We start from the raw sequence: 19,084 nt of genomic DNA, 5'->3' as shown, positions 1-19,084 counted from the left end.
ATGAAATCTTTAATAAATATTTTTATACTTAAAAAAAATTTAATAAGTAAATATATGCTTTTAATACAATTTTTTATTATATATTTAACACAAAATTTATTAAAAAATATAATTATGAAATTTGAATTTATTAAATCAATTTTTTAAGGCGTTGTCTAAAAAGCCATTTTTAGTTGGAATCTATCATTTTTTATTTCAAAAAATTCAACCATTACCGTATTTAAATGGTTTTTTATAGGGTGAAAATAGATTTAGCACCATCAAAACCCCAAAACACCAAAACCCCGAAGCTTGACACTTGTATCCCACATTTCCCTTATTTTTTTAGTAGTTGTCTATAATGCGACTTTTTGAGAACGGAATAAGAAATTGAGATGAAATCATGCACTGCATCATTCAGCACCCTGAAAAACCCAAAAAACTAGTTATCAAACTTCGATTTCAATAAATCACTGCCGATTTCAGCTTTCAAAAAGTCGCGTTAAAGACAAGGCATTTTTTTAAGGATGAAAATAGATTCAGCACCATCAAAACCCCAAAACACCTAAAATTCCGAAGCTTGACAAGTATATCCCACATTTCCAAAAATTTCTGCCAGATTTTCGTTAAAATCTTACCCAGATTTTCGTTAAAATCTTACCCAGACTTTCATTAAAATCTTACCAAGATTTCCACTATTTTCTAGACAAAATTGTGGGGTGTTATCTATTTTTTAATAAAAATTATTTGAAAATATAAATAAAACCTCACAAAAATTTATTTAAAAACAATCGTTTTTGAAATTTGAACTTATCGAATCAATTTTTTTATTAATTGTTTTTCGTGATTTGAAAGAATAATATATTTAAATCAATTTTTTATTAAATAATTTATTTACCAAATAAATCCGATTTTTAAGAAAATTATGGGAAACCTATATTAATAAATGAAAAATTTCATTCTATTTAATTTTCGATTTATTAATTTACTCAATTTGATAATGGGGTGTGGTCAACTTTACGTTTAAAAACTTGTTTTTTCAAAACTTTCCAACTTAGTAATTCCGCTCCATTTGATAATCCAGCTGTTACCGAGAAATTGAGTTTATCTCCTTCCAAAGTTACTGTTTTGGCAATGACGACCTCGTTGCCGTTCAGCCATCCAAAAATAGTAAATATTAATGATGGTACTGCCCTAAACGTTCCTGACAGGTCATTGCATAAAAATGATTGCAGATAGACATACGTTCGAATCTAAAATTGTTGGATCTCTGAACCGGGTGTGCCCCTTAATTTTCGTTTGGTTTGACCGGATCACTCTTCCAGTTAGATTTCTTTGATTTGACACGTTTGTTCTTTAAATTCCCGAAACATTATATAGAAAAACACGCCTACAAGGATAGGCACGAAAACAAATTGGCTGTGTAAAATGAATGAAATAATCTCTGCAATCGAACGGAGGACGTGATGCGAAAAAAGACAACGTATATTAAGCCATTTCCGGTTTCACGGTGATAAAGTCTGTGCTGCTATGATATCAAAAAAATCAGACGGTCTGGCTTTCAGAATTACAAAGTCCAATTTGTATATAGGCTGACTCTTTTTTGGAAGTGTATTACATTAAGATCAACAATCGCCATGGGTGGAAGATAAGGACATACGTCTGCAAAATGAATTGACCTTGTTTCAGCTTCGATTTAAGCCGGTAGAGGGCAGTTCACCTCAGCAATTTTCGAGTGTTTCAGGTTCGTGCTTCGTTGCTATTTTAATGGGTTAATTTCGTTTTCCCTATGTTTGTGAGTAATTTCGGCTTGTCTTGATTTTTAGCTGTTTGCATGCATATCTATAGGCCAGAATTTGATGGTATACTGGAAATTTGGATGAATGTTGCTTCTGTTTGAAGACATTTAGCCATCTTGCCTATATTTGGCGCCAGATTTTCCATTAATTTTTAAATGTTTTCATGGAAAACACTGTACAACACACTCACCCACCACTGGAGTCTGCCAGCGACATTTTCCATGTCTATTCGTAGTAGACATAAAATTACCCTGTGAAGGATTGGAAAAATATCCAGAAGTCAATTGGTGTGGGTCCAGCGTAGTTCGAGGGGTCGTTGGGAAAATTTTCACACTTCTTACTTGGTTCAAATCCTACTTTGCGTCTGGTTTACTCTTAGTTAGCATATTGTTGATGAGCTTTATATATGATCTATTCACGAGTTGTGTACAGGGCATTGTGCCAATTTAGGGTTTATGCTGGATACCATCCGCTACCCATCCTCTTCATAATGAAGGGAAGTGCCTTAAAGCATTTATCTTTTGTCCAGAACTCACTTGCAGCTAAAATACAATAGATTATGACATTTGATGCTGCCTGCTAATGTTCTTGGCTACCAACATCCATTCACAAAACATCCCCCTCATGTTTAGTTAGCGGTAACATAATCGTTTGAAATAAGTACTGTCCAAGATTCCCTTTAATGTCAACTTCCTTCCTTCTTTCCTTCTCTTTTTTTTTTTTTTTTTTGTTTAATTTAAAAAAACTGGAAAATTCTATTATAATATAAAAACTGTAACTGAAGTCAATTGGGAGAAGTACATCAAAAGAGACAACCAATGTCGGGAGATTAAACAAAATATTCTTCTTCTAACTAAACCAGAAATTTCCCATTTTTGGCCCAAACACATGGCTGTCAATGTCTTGATAATGCTCATGTTCATCAACTATTAACTATTAACTGCCCTAATTTTTTGTATGTGCCAAGTTTGGCTTGTGTGTCCATTAACTGCCCTAATTTTTTATATGTGCTGAGTTTGGTTTGTGTGTCCACCTGTTTGTTGTTGGCACACAGGACATTGAACCATTGCACAGATTCAAACCTTCCTTTGAAGGTTCTAATTCAAAAGAGAACTTGAGTCAACTTGTTTCCTTTTGGAGTTGTACCATGAATCATATACCTGATGATAATTGTGGAATCCCCAAATACCAATAACTTTCATATGTTTCATTGGTGTGCCAATGACAGACCTTGGAGTAGGGTATATGTTTCTGCTTGGTAGTTTGTCATATGACTGAGGCTCCATGCAAAACTATGCTCTATGATTCCTCCAGGCAAGAAATAAGACCCTCTGCCCTTGCCACCCCTCCTTTAATGACAACTTATTAGACATATTTAAACAACTATTAAAAAATCTAAAGTAAATTCCTCCCTCTACCCCTTTTACATTCAAAGATAATGGTGAGTGATCCCTGAGCTGTCAAACCCCTGCTTTTACTCTTCAAAATGAGCAAAAATATTTAAAAAATTCTTCTGATATTTTCCATCAAATTGCAATATTATAGTCATATTTTGCATGAGAGCTTCATTACCTAGAAATAATGCTCTGCTTTTGATGAGAGCTACGCATTTTGACCCCTTATCCACAATTGAGAGTTAGAGCTTACTTTTAGCACTCTGGAACACCTCCTAAACACTATAGAGGAAACTACAAATCCAACTCTTCTACTATAATCTTATTAGTAGTATAACTGAGTTGTAATAGTTAGATTTACCATTTCACAGGAATTAACATTAGGCTTTCATGGACAAATGCATCTGACAGCTTGAATAATACTGAAGTGCTTTGGACATACCCATAATGGATGGTTCGTCATCTGCTTGATAACACCAGAGGGCTATGTGAAGAAATACACATCTGTCAGTTGCAAATCTGTCTTCACAAACAACTTCATGTCTTCAAACTAGCAATAATCATACCAACACAACGCATTCTTCAAATCTTACATGGGTACTATGCTCATCTAGGATTGGGTTTCTTTCGATCAAACCAATTATGAATCATTTTTCTGGACTCACTATTCCCTTACAACTAAAACGATAGTGCTTTCTTTTGGAAATTATCTTCTACAACTGTCTTCAAGAGCAAAATAACCGTTTTCAGTCTCGTACTCAACATTTCCTGCAAAAATTACAATGCAAACTTGTCTGATGTTGGAATGGTGAGTTCCAACATAGACTCGTACATATGATATTAGGTTTGCCACACCAAATGTCACGACCACTAATTTCTTCAATTAATTTTTGAAGACCAGAGTCCAGACTTTCATGACCATACCTTCTGGCACAGTTTCATTGACCATTGAAAATACAAACAACACTTTCATGAATTCAATGTGGCAACATGACATCCTTATGACTTCAATGACAAGACACAATAGACACCCCATGACACCAATGACACAATGGCATATGGCCCGTTAACTATGGTCCCATTTTGGGCACGGATAACATTATACCATTTGGTATTTTTCCAACATAATATATATTGTAACCCAGGACTGACCGTGCCCATAACCATTGAAAAAATTGACCTACTCTTTTAACAGATTGGTACTACCACCCCATTTCGAAAAAAGAACATGGCTGCAGTTAGGTCTTTTTAAGTTCTTTTTAGGATCTAAAAGTTTTATCTTGTTTACAAAACAAGCGGATAATAGGATATGATAGGACTCTTTTTTGTCTTACTGTAGCCGTGGCTACCCTGTTGTCATACGACATCAGTAAATTGGAACTAGATATAGGTTAACAATATATAGTTAGGTTAGGTTGAGCTGGGAGAAGGGGAGTTCTACAAAGGTCTCTCTTAAGCACTTGCCATTGCACAATTAGCAGAAAAATCTGCGTGCTTTTATGTTTATGTTGCTCTTATTTGCTTCAATATTATGAGCAAATATCACATTGATTCTTAGTATATTGAATGCAAGAAGAAGCAGAACTAAACCAATATTCTTCAGCATTTCAATTATTCTGCTAGAATTTTTGAAAATATTTAAGAAGGCCTCTGATGAGCTTCTATCTTTTCCATGATTTTTTAAATGTTTTCAAGACTTAGGTGAAATATAGTGCTTTTTCTCTCTGAAAAAAAAGAAATATTTCCTCTTTGAAATAACTTAAGAAATTTATCAGATCTAGAAGTTTCATTTTATTTACAAAATGAATACAAAATATGGCACGATAAGACTATTTTTGTTTGATTGTAACTTTTATTAGCCTGCTACCATATGGCATGAAAAATTGGAATGAGTAATATAGGTTAAAGATAAATTGTTAGGTTAGGTTGCAGATTTAATTGGCAGTTCACTTGCCATTCTTAGTATTTTCTTAGACGGGCTCTTGAGAGTCCATTGTGTCTGGTTCTTGTATGGCAGGAGCATAACCTACCAGTAGTTAGTTGCAATTGCAAATCAAACTATATCTACCTAATGCTTGTGTTTGGAGTCTAGAGTCTAGACTACAGGATCAGATCACATATCTGCTACTTTATGTTAGAATATAAATCTTACATTTGTAATAAAGTCACTTTAGTGACTTTAGGGTTTTTGGTCATTATTAATGTTTAGAGTTTTCGACCATTGTGACCTCTCAAATTCTATAAGGGAGGTGAATATCATTGTAATCATCATATCATGTGAAGTATTTGATATAATACTATGTTATGACGTGTATCTTCATCTCAACCCTATCTAAGTTTTTGTGATTCAGGAATTTAGCTTCTTTGTAACATGGTATAAAAGTAAGGAGATCCTCATGGCTGACTTTGAAGAGGAGCTGCCATACCTGCCTTATGTCCATGGATCGGTGATAGTTTTGTTAGAAGTCAGCTGCCAAAATAGAGGTCAGCCACCATGGGAAAGGATACATCAGGCATATCAAAGGATCAAAGCCACCAACTTTTGCTTGCATGAGCTGCCAATTCAATGTCACCCTTTCCTTAGCTAACATCCAGGTTCCAATTGAGTTGTCACGAATTTAAGTTTTCATTTAGCCTTCAGTTAAGCCACCATGGATTGTGCAGTCATCTTGGATCATCCACCAGCCGCTATGCATAAGCCCATATGCCTGTATGCTGCACTTGTTCAACTGCTGCCAGCTTGTCATGCATAATTTTTGAGGTATTTTATTTATCCTGTTTGTTTTGAAAAGAGTTTACACATAATTTTTAGAATGGAAACACTAGAAAAATTCAATGGCTAGAATTTCCACACTTCGAAAGTGAAGATCCAGATACAATTAATGAAAAAATTCTGTGGAGAATAGTAAAAGGGATTGAGCAATTGCAGATATATCCAAAAAGCCAAAGCTGATATTGGCCTTTCTCTCTCAAACTCTCAGTTGCATCTTGTAGATCTGGGAAAATCATTGAAGAAAATTTGGGATAATCTAAATAAGCTATTTGGAGCACAACTAGTGAATGTAAAGTTTTCTCTAAAGCTGTAGTTATTCAATTTCAAGTTGTTTGTGGAAGTCACTATGTGTAGCCACATAAACAATTTTAGATCTCTCATTAGACAACTAGTTGAAGTAAAAGCTATGATAGAGGAAGAGGATGCCAAACATTTTGTTAAACAATTTGCCTTCTCAATACGGCCCTGTTATTTTTACTCATATCTTCACACACTCTATAAGACATGATTTCCTCTCTTTTAGTTGAAGAAAAGAGAACAACTGCAGGAGATATTGTTAAATTTGGCAACTAGGGCCAAATTCCACTTTGGAGTCTGGACAGCTCCTTTGGGGAAGATAATTATGGCATTGAATTCCTCTTTTCGAGAGGACCAAAATCGACCTAAAGATCATCATATTTGGATAAGGAAAAGTGGGTTTTTGAATTTATGTTTTCTCACATGTGAATTATCAAGGTCGGCCTCACCTATATGTCGGCTCACCTAGTCCAATGGTCATGTCTCTTGACCCCCACCGAATGATATATATAGAGGTGCTTTCTCCCTCATTTCACACACATCAACTTGCTTGAATATGTGTCTGAGGCAGCCGAGGTCTTGATGGAGGTCTACGAACAATTTGTTTTTGGGTTAGGGCCAAAATTCTCCATGATGGACAGCCGCAGGTCTGGACAGATTTGTTTGGGCAATCTTTACTTGCTAGTTCGAGTTCAGTAGCAGAAAGGGAAGCCAAAGTTGTATGGAGAAAGCCTGGGAATAATTCTGGACTCATTTCAGGTCCAAGTCTGAAGCAGAGATTGCCGTTTTGCATAAGGGTTGATCTTACAGTGTTTTGGGCATAGTCCTTGGGGCTTATATCTCCTTGATGCAGGCCACACTTATCTAGGTTACCTCCAGCCAGGCCGCAGGCCTTGAGATCTCTGTTCTGGAGGCCAAGCATCTACAGAAGGGAGGCCGCAGTCTGCTATGCTAGATCAGCCAGCTATATGGTCCATTTTGGAACCTTAGAAGAAGGATAAAGGGCATCAAATTGTTGGAAGATCTGTTTGAAGGAAGGCCGCTGTTCATAGAAGGTCTGACGAGTATGGATAGGGTGCTGTAGCTAACTGTGCTTGTGCCCTAACCTGTATTCAGAATTGCAGTATAGAAATCTCCAGCCCTTGGTGCCAGTATTACAGTTTCATTGAGTCATCTTCATGTTTAAGGGCTTTGATGTCAGATCTTCTCTTTGGCAAGTCAGTATTGACTTTAAATCACTGTACTCTCTCTCTCTCTGCTGAACATTTGATGATTAATAATAGGAAGATTAGATCAAGGGTTTTTTCCCTGGCGTGAGCCATATTCTTGTGTTCTTCTGTCTTGGCTTGTCTTCAGCATTTATCACTTATGTTCTTTCATTAGTTACTATGTGATTGCTAATGGATTAATGGACAAATGGATGTATAGAGCAATGTTCCACCAAGGTTCCGGGACGAGGGGGCGAGGGAGCGGCCTATGCAAAAGCTCCCTACCATTTTTTAGGAAACGTGGGGGAGCGTCAGGGTCTTAAAAATTTATAAATATAAAATATAATTTATTAATTGAGTCCACTATGACAATCTGGTTTGAATTGAAAAGCTGCAAAGCATGATCATTGATATGAATATCATTTGACATTATCCAAATTTATAATATCATATAAAATAATAAATTTAAAATTCTAATTCAGCTTGGTCAAATTCTAATTTAGATTTTAGTCAGACAGAGGGAGAGCTTCAGCTTGATAAGGTAGCCACTGAATTCTGTGAAAAGGTAAATGAACAGATCAGGAACACTGCATTGGCAGTAGAAGGGGCAACTACAATGGGTTGTCCAGCTGTATTGGATCCAACAGCTAGAAAGTTTGTCATATTATATATAATATAGACAGTACACCATATGCTGAAAGAAGAGTTTTAGTTCCAGGAGAGATGAGAAGATCACATGAAAAAGTTTCTGACAGTTTACTATCAAATGACATTGACTGCAGGATGACCTTCTGCGAACCAACTTGGGTGACCAACGATGGCATGGATAATTTGTCTACCTTATTAGAGCAATGCCATGCAGTTCAAACTTCAAACTAGCAGTGTATTTCAGGGGTGAAAATAATTTTCAGACCTGAGAATTCAAGCTGAGCCACTGTGCTCTGTGTAAATTTTGTAACTGTATAAATTCATATATAACGACAGTTCCTAAGATTTCTTGTTGCCCATAGTATTTTGTCATGCTTGCAGTAAACGCATGTTAGTCTATAGTCCACCCAATTATTTCCCACATGACATAGGTGCTGCTTCCATAGTTTGTATGTCAAATGTCATGCAAATTAAAAACACAAACTGAATGTCTCATATTCTTTGCCTGTCACTCCAATTATCTCCCCACTGTAATCCAGCCATCACTTGAGAAAAAAAGAAGTTTTAAAAGGGAAAATTCATGTACGTGCTATATGGTCCAGCAAATTTCCATGATACTGACCCTCTAAAATAACGCTTGTTGAAACCAAAAGACAGCACAAGATGTTATCCCCATACAGAACATGAGTAGCTTTGTACCACTTTAGGTCTATTAAATCATAAACTATATGCAAGGCCATTTTTTTGGGAGCGTGGGGAAACGTCCCCTCAGGGAAGGGAAACGTTTCCCTGGCATGTCCCCCCAAGTTTCCTCCATTTTGGGAGCGTGGGGAACCGTCCCCTACTCGTCCCCAAGTCCCCGGAGCGCAGGGGAACGAGGAAACTAGACCCCTAGGGGGGGGGGCGAGTCCCCGTGGAACACTGGTATAGAGTAACTAACCTAAGCAAAGAACATGTTAAACTTAAAAAATTAACGGATATGAATGGAGATTCTCAGCAAGAGACAACACTATGCTCAAAGAAAATGATGGGGAAGAGAATGATAGGTAAGATGGGATTGGGTGTTACGACTGGGGGAGAACATGTCATATGGCAATTAAGTGAAAAACCTTTGCCAATGACATTCTCAAAGGAAAACTTAAAATAATTAACAAATGTAGCTATTTCTAGAGACTCACAGAACATTGATAGTGATAATGATTTGGGTATGGAGAGATAAATTTTTAATAATTCATGATTGTGGATTAGAGAAACTATGTCTCATTGGGGTTATGAGACATGCATGAGGGAATTGTTGTACTATAGTCAAGGGGAGATCCATGATTTGGAAGTTTGTATCGTACCTTTAAGAGGGTTACAAGACATTTCATATGCAAATAATGTCCAAGAATGTTGGGAACGTGGATTACTACTAGGAGGCTACACCTTTTGGAGGAATAGGGAGCAACTTGAAGGATTCTTACTGGTTCAAGCACTGTTTTCAAAGAAGTGTCTAAAGAATGTTTGGTTTTCTTGTTTTAATTTTTAGTAAATGTGTTTATAGTTAGAATATGTTTTCTTTTAGTAAGTTTTGTTTTTAGTATTCTAAGCCTTAAGAGAGTTTCAGAATATAAGGGTTTACATGTGTTAAGGTGACTTGAGGGTTTTTCGTTATTATTAGAGTTTAGGCTTTTGGACAATTATGAGATTCCAAACCCTAGGGAAGCAAATTGAAGGATTCTTTCTAGTTCAAGCACTATTTTGAAAAAAGAAGTATCTAATGAATGTTTGGTTTTGTTGTTTGAGTTTTCAGTAAATGTGTTGGTAGTCAGAGTGTGTTTTCTTAGCAAGTGTGTTCTAAGACTTAAGAGAGATTGTTAGAATATAAGGGCTTACATGTGTAATAAAATCACCTTAGTGACTTTAGGGTTTTAAATTATTATTAGTGTTTAAAATTTTGGATAATTTTGACATCTCAAAAAGGTGAATTTCATTTTAATTATGTGACGTATTTTTTAATATAATATTGTGTTATTGTGTGTATCTTCGTCTCAACCTTATCTAAGGTTTTGAGATTTAGGGATCTACTGTAACTCTTTATCAACCTTGAATACAATTCTTAACTTGATCATCATGTTTTTACTTTTGCAAATTGGACATACAGAAAAAACATATGGTTTGCAATTTATAATAAGAGAGTTACAACAAAAAGTAGCTGAGTCAAACAGTACAAACTCCAAGGACATCTATAAAATCAAGCCTTTGTTTAAATTTTGATGAATGAAGAAATATTAACCCTACACTCCACTAATACCAGATTTAGCAGTTATAATGACAACTAGCACTAGCACCAACATTACAAGTAAAAAAATACATACAACATTCCAATTCCAATTCAAGATCCAATTAAGAATTCTCCCTCGTGAGTATCCTAACAAATTCTGCACATCAGCTTCACGAGTTGCATGCTTATTGTTTTTCCTTTTATTGTTTCATCAGTAAAATTAATTTTTGCGCAATAAAATTGTTACAATGTTTTCCAATAGACTCACAATTGTATACATGTTAATCCATATTACATTTATATATTCTCAGGTCTAAAAACATAAAGAAAAGGAAAGGGCCAAAAAGGAGTACGCATTTCCAAGGTATGATTATTACCCATGCTTTCAATTGCGAATGTGATTTCAAAATCAAATTAGTTTGTGAGAGGAACTGTGATATTTAGAGTGAAGTGCCACACCACCACAAAGAGAAGGCCAGCTTGAGTTCTTGAAGGGATTGGAAATGCCACTTGGTTTATGAGAGGAACTGTGAAATCTAGGGCAACGTTTAAGTAGAAAGGAGGAAGGAAAGACTGGGCCACTAAGCTATTTGGGATTTTAGGAATGCTGTTTAATGACATACAATGAGTCAATGTTTGTTTATGTGTAAGTTTGATTGGGTATATTATGAGAGTGAGAATATTTGCCTCTTTCCATTTCACATTAGCCTATTAACCTATGGAATATCTCAATTATGAAAACAAAAGATTATGACAACAACAAATGCAACATAACAGGCCCTCTGCTCAATGCAATGATTATAAGCAACAAGTGTTAATGATTAGATCGATTAACCCAATCATTTGGTGAGCAAGAAAGTGAAGAGTTGGAACTAGAGCTTATTGCTTTCTTAGTGTTAAACATTAGAGTGTAAATTAAAATGCCACCTGTGGAGAGTGAAGTCTCTACACATATTGCACGGAATATAGACACTAGAGGTATGGTGGAGAAATTATCACCGGGTAGAAAACTCCACTCTAAAGAAGATTGATTTGATTACATGATTGCACAATGCATTTGATAGAGGTAAAAGAGCCCATATATAAAGTGATTTTATTTAGGCTAATTGTTGCATTAATGAGGGATCGCTAGCCCACCCTCTAACCACCATATTAATAGAGGACCACTAAGGCCACCAACCACCACTACATTGATCATCGAACTGTAGGACAAGTAATGTCCACTAAGTCAATATTAATGAACTTATTCCCAACATTCCCCTTTTAATTGACTCAGGGACTGAAATAAGGAAAGTTGGCATAAAGAACTTTTGACCAAGTAAATATTACATCTCAACGCATCCCTTTAATACTCACTTGGGAAAGATGGTGTATAGAAGAATTTGGCCAAATAAACATTGCAACCCTTCCCTTTTAACTAATTGTTCATTGGGAAGGGAATACAAAAGTTGACCAAACTAAGGTGCAAACACATAATCAATGTAAAGTCCATCTAACAAACACGTTCACACATTCCTCTTTAGAAAACAATGAGACAAACACAAGTTTAAATCAAGGCTCCCTGTACCATGTAAACCATGTTCACATGGTGCATCTCAGAAAACGGTGAAGTAAACACAAAATTAAAAAGAGTGAATGCACAAGCGTTAACAAACCAACCTGATCATTTTCATTGATCAACAAAGGAATTAAATGTTGAAAAGAGCAGTGAGTAAGGTCTTCTTTGACTTGTGCCTTATTCAAAGAGACCACAAGTAGTCTTTCTTTAGCATTCGCAAGTTCCTATAAGTTAGGATGCGTTCATGAAGTAGTTTAACTCATGTGTATACTTGGAGGCTTAGTTGTTTGTCTCCTAGTGCAAGTTAGATTTGGAAAAGGACAAGTGACAAGTCTCTATGGTTCTTTGTGGCTAGGACGAGTTACATGAGTAAGCTATACTCAGTTACCTAGTCAATCGCAAGTCGGAGTTCCAAAAATAAACTTGCCAGATATAGATGGGTCGAATTCCTTATAAGGAGGACGAAGGCACATCTTTGATCATTATTGTTTGCACAAGGTTGTGTGAGCAGAGACTTCTAGCAAGGAGAGTGTGTGAGGAGAAGCCCATACACAGGATTGAAGGGAGGAATTCTTGCCATTTTGGCTAGGAAATGGGGAGAATTCCCTATAAGATAGGAGCCACTATTGTGTTAGGAAATAAGGATTCCTGCGCTAGGAAATAGGGCTCAAGCTGCGCAAGGATTCAGGGAGCAGATCAAGGCTACAAGTAGGGCGTTTCAAGCTTAAGTAAAGTAGGGAGAACAAGTGTGTTGTCTATTGAAACATGATTGTTTTGTAAGAGATCTATTGTTCAAACTCTAAAATCCTCAAGAAAAGAAGTGGGTTTTCCCAGTTGGATTCCCAGGAAAAATTTATTGTGTTCTTGTGTTGTGTTTTTTTATCTCCGCATATTCTTTTATTTCCATTTCTTATCTATGGTACGAAAATTTCGTGTCTTAATGAAAAGACACTAGTGTTCACATTGTTCATAATAGTAGTTGCAAAATTTCAAGGATTTTCTATATGGTATCGGAGTAGAGATCAAAATAAAGGCCAATACTGAGATTAGTTTGTGACTAGCACAGATCAATTAAGAAGGACAACTCTAGATTGGAGAGAGCTCTTTGAGTAAGCAGGATGGCATCTCAAGGATTGAGATCATACCATTGTTTAGAGGGAGCCTATAATTTTGTCTACTGGGAAGGAAGGATCGTGATAGTGTTGGAAGATAATGGCGTGGGAGAATTTGTGAAGCAGGCTATCCCACCACCACAAGATGCCCAACAATTGGCCCAACATAATAAGAATGATATCAAGGCAAGGAAGATTATTCTAGAAAGGGTCAAAGATCATATAGTTCCTCATATCCATGAGAAGAAGACAACTTTTGAGATGTACAAAGCTATTTTAGATCTATAAAAGAGTACTAGTGATACCAGGAGGCTTGCTCTTAAGGAGAAGCTGAGGAGTATCTGAACGAGCGCTGGAGAGCCCATCATCACATATTTGTCAAGGTTCACTCATGTACGAGATGAGCTGGGTGGTGTGGGTGTGACTGTATCAGAGCATGAGCTTGTGAGTTTTGATCTTCTAGAATTTCACAAGTCATGGCATGGTTTCTAAGATGCAATAAGTGGCAAAGAAAATTTTCCTAGTTCAGAAAGGCTATGGATTGATTGTGTTCAAGAAGAGATCCGAAGTGGGACTAGAGATGGTAGATCAACTTCAACAGTGGACGAGGAGAATTTTACTCTGTTAGGCAAGAGCAACAAGGCCAAGGGCAAGGAGGGCCAAGGAGTGGTCGAGTCCAATTAGAAGGGAAAGAAGAAGGATCTAAGTAAGATCAAGTTCTTCCATTGCCATGAGTTTGAACACTATGCTACTAAGTGTCCTAAGCAGAAGAAGGAGTCCAGTAAGGATCATGTAGCTGCATTAATGGAGGTAGATGCATTTTTTGCCCAGTTTGAGAAATATTTCTCATTGATAGCTTGCATGGCAAGCTCAACAGATAGCAATGTATGGTATATTGATTCAAGGTCGTCGTTCCACATGACCAGGAACAAGTTGAATTTCAGCCACCTAAAGGAGAAGGACATGCAGTTTCAGATTGAGTTAGGAGATGATGGCATGTATGTAGCTAATGGAGTTGGCATTGTTAGTTTTCAAAGGGAGTCAGGTAATCCTCTTCATCTCAGAGATGTCCTCTATGTTCCAGGATTAAAGCAGATTCTTGTTTCGGTAACTACCCTTGAGGACAAGGGTTATGATGTCATCTGTTGATTTGGGGTAGCATTGGATGTGCCCTGGCCATGAAATTTGGTGGAAAGGTTGGGGCACATGAGATCTCCAATACCCAGAAAGGGTTTGGGCAGCTTCTAAATAGTTCAGGAGATATTAAAATAATTAATAATTTTAATGGAGTCCCTAAGTCTAAACCTAGGGAAAATAAAATATTAATGAGGATTAATATGAAACTGTGTTAGAATGGTCCAAAAGACATGGATCAAGCCAAATCTAATCTTAGCCATTGATTAGGGACTTAATCTCGACTGTTGTTATGTCAATAGGAAAAGTATAAGAGGAGGCTTGAGGGTCACTTGAAGAAGACACTAGAGTGATCAGTCATTCTATTCTCTAGAGCGGGGTTTACTAAGAGAGACAGAATTAGTGATTGGGAGTTGCAGCTGAGGGGCATTGAGTACAGAGAGATAGAGGCAGAGATAGTGCCGGAAGAGCAGCAAGTAGCCAGAGAGAGTGACGCAGTAGCTGCCAGGGCTCACGTAGGGCCACGTAGAGGCAGCTGGGAGCTGCGCAGAGCCTCAGAGAGGCCAGCATTGCTGATGTAGAGGGCCAGAAGGCTAACGCAGGGCCTCCTAAGGCTGACGTAGACCCATTCAGGGTGACGCAGGGTCAGCGTTAGGCAGAGAGGGGTTGATGCAGTCCAGAAAGGGCAGACGCTGGGGTTTCTGGGGCATATTGGAGCTGAGGAGCTGCCAGAAGGATTATCCGGGGTTTTAGCCAGGAGATTTGTCTCAAACTGAGAGGTATTATTGCCAAGGAAATTCTCTGTTGGGTAGGCTAGTTTTGGCACCCAGATTCTACTCTAATATTGTTTAATAAGAAAACCCTCAGATAGCTACACCGTTTTCCCACATTGGTTTTTTTCGAGGACATTGGTCCAAAAATAATGGTGTCATATGGTGTGATTGTTTCTGTTTCTTTCAGTTGTTGATCTATAATATGTTGAGCATGCACTAGTGTTTATTTTCAGTATTTACATTGTAAATAACTTGTTAAGTAACGAAACAAGTAGGTAGGAATAAATCAGATAAAGTGCATTGAGGGTTTCTAACTAAGTAGACTTAGAAACTTCAACATCATCTTCAACAAATGTAAGGCTTACCTCCAACAGTTAGCCTTTGGATGTAAGAAGCAGATAGTGTGAGGATGAAGAATCTCTACAAGCTTCAGGTGGAGACAGGAACAGTCTTGAGCAACAAGGTAGGAAGTGCACAGAATAAAGAAGTGATGGTTGAGCGAGAGAAGGATATAGCTCTCAACATGGAGCCTCAGCTAGTATCTCAGTTTGAGTCTAAGCTAGTTGGTAGTTGGGTTGACCAACAGGATGATGAGGATTAAAGCCCCCGGCGGGTGGAGGCAACCACAAAGTCAAAGAATCCCAATATAGGGAGAGTTCGCGCCAAGCTGGCATAAGATTTGTTTAAGGGAGATCAGAAGAGAGTTGAATCACTTTTAGCTAGAGGAAGCAACCACAAAGGTACACAAGGTGCATGGCACTTATGACATAAGTGTTAGACCCGCAGAGCATGGTTGCAAGAAACAATTCTTCAGGTCAGATTCCGTAGAAGGAAGAAGGGAAGTATTCTAGTTCAAAGGGAGCAACTGTAGTAGTGGAGAATGTGGTAGTGTTGGAGACAAATCCAGGTGGACGAGTCTCTTCCAAAAGCACCTTCCTCGCTAAGAGGGAATGTTGAAAATAGTAGCGAATAAGGTCTTCTTTGACTCATGCCTTATTCAAAGAGACCACAAGTAGTCTTTCTTTATAATGCACAGGTTCCTATAAGTTAGGATGACTTAAAATTGGCAACTAGGGCCAAATTCCACTTTGGACAGCTCCTTTGGGGAAGATAACTATGGCATTGAATTCCTTTTTTCGAGAGGACCAAATTCGACCTAAAGATCATCAAATTTGGCTGAGGAAAAATATTTATTTATTCAAAAGAAATTCTATAAGTCATAACCCTATCAAGGCAGGAAAAATTGAAAATTGAAAATTTTGAATTTGCCTCCAAATGTCAAGGTCGACTTCACCTCCATAAGGGCAAATCGTCATGTCAAATTGTATATAAGGGCAACCTCTATCTTCATTTCACACGTCAAAGGAGCTCCAATTTGTGTCTAAGGTAGCCATGCACTTGAGGAGGTTGAAGGGCTGTTTGTTCTAGTTCTTTCTTCTGCAATAAGGGTCAAGATTCTTCTGAAGGATAGCCGCAGGTCTTGAAGAAATCTCTGAGCATTTTTGTATGGCAAATTTGTCATTACAAGTCTGACTTCATGAACAGGAAATGAAGTCGAGTTTGGGTATTGTATTCAGAAAATTCTCCCTTCATGTAGCCGCACTTCAAAAATATGATTTCAAGTCTGCACCAGCATAGACAGAAGGACCAAAAAGCCTAAGATGGGTTCAAGTCCGTCCTCAGTGGTAGCGAAGGGTAGTTTCATGTTTGTCAAAGAAAGCCGCAGTAGTAAGGAGGGTTTTTGGGCAGCCCCATCCAGACCCTAGTTGACTTCTGTTTGGATCTACAGATTGGCAAGTCTTTCTGACTCTAAATCATTGTACTCTCTCTCTGTTGAACATTCGATGATAATAATAAGATGAATTGCTCAAGGGTCTTCCCCAACTTGGGGTTTTTCCTTGGCTTGTGCCAATTACTGTGTTCTCTTATCTTGGCTTGTCTTTTGCATTTATGTTGAATGTTATTTCATCAATTACTGTCATAAGTTAATGGTTAATGCTAATGAATTAATGGATTTAATTATGGGCTAATGAAGTATCTGATCTAAACAAAGAATTGGCTATCTCAAAATTAAAATGGAATCAGAGCCAGGAGAGGACAAGCCCAAGAGTAATGAGCAATCTCAAGGGAGTATTGACAATTCTCTGTGGCATCATACACTGATGAACCAAGTCCGAGGCAGATTGAACCCTCGATTCACCACGAATTCTCCATACCGGCCAATTTATCTCGTTCAGGGCGACTTTTGCGAACTCTGAGCTACCTAGGTTTTTTTATTATCGGTTCGTCAGAATTTAAAAGGGTTTCAAATCTGGGGCTCATTCTCGGCTCTCAAGGTTGTGAGGTGCCATTGATAAATTCATTTGTCTTGTAAAATTGATGGTTTTCCGATATATAATTCTGTAAGATTAAAACTCTCCTCGAGAGAAAGCTAGAAGGACGACGAAACTATTATATTTAGTCAAATGGGGTTAATATTGCATGTTGGGTTAATTGAGTGGCCCGAGTTCAATTCCTTTGGAGTAGCGTCAATAGTTTGTTTTTAATTACAGAACTGGACTCGCTTATCTATGACTACAGTCGTACGCTCATTAACGTCACACATCGATGGTTGCTGGATTCACTCAGTTACAGTCACGTATTGGTTTTGTTATTCTTGCATTGAAGGTTACAGGATTTGCTTATCTTGCTCCTAATACCTCACATTCATGTAACGAGGGTGAGTGTGAATGTCCAAATGATGTATGTGCATGGTTACGCTATCTCAAGTCTGCTGCTTTAAATAAATAAATTATTCAACTCCATGCATTGAAGGCTGGAGAAGAGAATTGATTTGGTTTCGTATCATATGGACCACTGAGGTGTAATCGCAATCTTCGCAAGCAAGTATTTCGTCTCTCTGAAATTTGTTTGCAGCTCTAAGGAAAGGAGCTCACTCTATCTATTATATCTACGACTACTCATAGGTAATTTCTCTCTGAGGTTTTCGATGGTTTTGCTTGAAGAAGATCGAAGGTCTGAGAGGGTTGTGGTTTTCCTTTTATTTTTGGGATTAGGGTTTGGCTTGTGATGTATCTTGCAGGTGTTTCTTTGGCATGTCATAAGTCTCTGTAGCCACTAGAACGCCAACGCATGAGTAACCATTGTAATGAGTCTGAATTGTTCTGAGCCTGTCTTTTTCGCCTTCACTTGATGATCGAAACCAGTGTTACTTGGGAGCGGGAGCGAAAACGGGTGCGAGAGCGACATTTTCAGAAGCTCCCGGTTTGAGAGTGAATCCCGGAGCATTTTATATATATATATATATATATTTTGATACATATATGTCAACAAAAACATGTAGAATGATGAATTAGATATAAAAAACATAAAAAAAAAACATAGATTGAACCATATAACAACAATCATCTAGAAGTTATAATCTTCATCAACCATGTCCACAAGTTAGTAACATAGTAACATACAACATATTGAGTCTCATGATTCATCAATCTTAAAGTTTCAAGCTTTCAAAATTCAATATATAACATTTATCATCATTGATTGCCAAAGTTGTACTTGTAAGCTAAGTGTAAACATTACCACAAATAATATCTAACATGAAATTAAATGTTATAAAATGAAATGAAATGAAACAACTTTCAACTTTCATGAAGCGTCATATTCATAATTCATTACTAAAGAGTTATAATTGCCAACTTCAAACTTAAATTGTCATATATTGTTTAAAAAAATATCATAATAAATACGAAAGAGTCAATAGTTATAAAAACTACTAGAAACTAGAAAAGACAAGTAAATCTATTATCTATTGCTTATGCTTAGGCCTCTTGCCACCACGAGAAATGTCTAATTTTTTAGTCTTGTTGGAAAATTAGGATCTTTGTCATTAATATCACCATCTAAGCATTAATATCTAGAGGTATCTTTGTCATTACCTCTGTATCTATATAGGGATCTTTGTCATTAATATCATCCTCTAAGCATTAACATAAGATTGAAAAAACATAGCATGTCAAGCCAAGATTTTGTTTGAGTGATGTGTACATTTTTAGGAGGGTCATGATAGACGAGTTCGACAACCAATGTCACTAACATCAAGGTACATAGAGGGATTGGTGCTCTTGATTAAATACGAGTTACATA

General features: G+C 37.1%; 1 protein-coding gene across 3 annotated transcripts in view; it reads left to right on the top strand.

Moving 5' to 3' along the window:
* The first annotated feature begins 1,118 nt into the window (after positions 1–1,118).
* Positions 1,119–19,084, top strand: part of LOC149177809 (nicotinate phosphoribosyltransferase 1-like) — a 322,046-nt gene continuing 304,080 nt past the window's right edge. Inside the window, exons 1-2 of one of the 3 annotated variants that reach the window (XM_089420219.1) lie at positions 1,121–1,723; positions 10,673–10,725. The gene's annotated coding sequence lies outside the window, so the exon portion shown is untranslated. Of the gene's footprint in view, positions 1,724–10,672; positions 10,726–19,084 lie in introns of all 3 variants that reach the window. The other 2 variants (XM_089420221.1, XM_089420220.1) reach the window with 2 other exon arrangements.

Source organism: Pinus tabuliformis, chromosome 4_1 (genome assembly GCF_031772625.1).
Source record: "Pinus tabuliformis cultivar Carrire ecotype Pingquan chromosome 4_1, CPIR1, whole genome shotgun sequence".
NCBI classification, from domain to species: Eukaryota; Viridiplantae; Streptophyta; class Pinopsida; order Pinales; family Pinaceae; genus Pinus; species Pinus tabuliformis.
Note: the sequence above shows the minus strand (reverse complement) of the source record. Positions and strands in the feature narration are given on the sequence as shown.